Genomic DNA, 205 nt, shown 5'->3' with positions numbered 1-205 from the left:
ATATGGTAAAAGTTCACAAGAGGATCCAACTCCAGCCACCATCTCGTGTGGACCCGGGGGGTAAGGGTGGGGGTGGGGGGATTGCGGGGGCGAATTCGCTCAATCCAGGGCATTTGAAAATCAAAATAAAGGGGAAAAAATTAATATGGAGCCAAAAATTGTATCTTATCTAACAAAAAACTAACGATAACAAATACATAAACAA

General features: G+C 42.4%; 1 long non-coding RNA gene across 2 annotated transcripts in view; it reads right to left on the bottom strand.

Moving 5' to 3' along the window:
• LOC119591454 overlaps positions 1-205 on the bottom strand; it is a 50897-nt gene that overhangs the window by 49921 nt on the left and 771 nt on the right. The window lies entirely within an intron of this gene.

Source organism: Penaeus monodon, chromosome 28 (assembly GCF_015228065.2).
Source record: "Penaeus monodon isolate SGIC_2016 chromosome 28, NSTDA_Pmon_1, whole genome shotgun sequence".
In the NCBI taxonomy this organism is placed as follows: domain Eukaryota; kingdom Metazoa; phylum Arthropoda; class Malacostraca; order Decapoda; family Penaeidae; genus Penaeus; species Penaeus monodon.
This window is presented reverse-complemented; position numbering and strand designations above follow the sequence as displayed.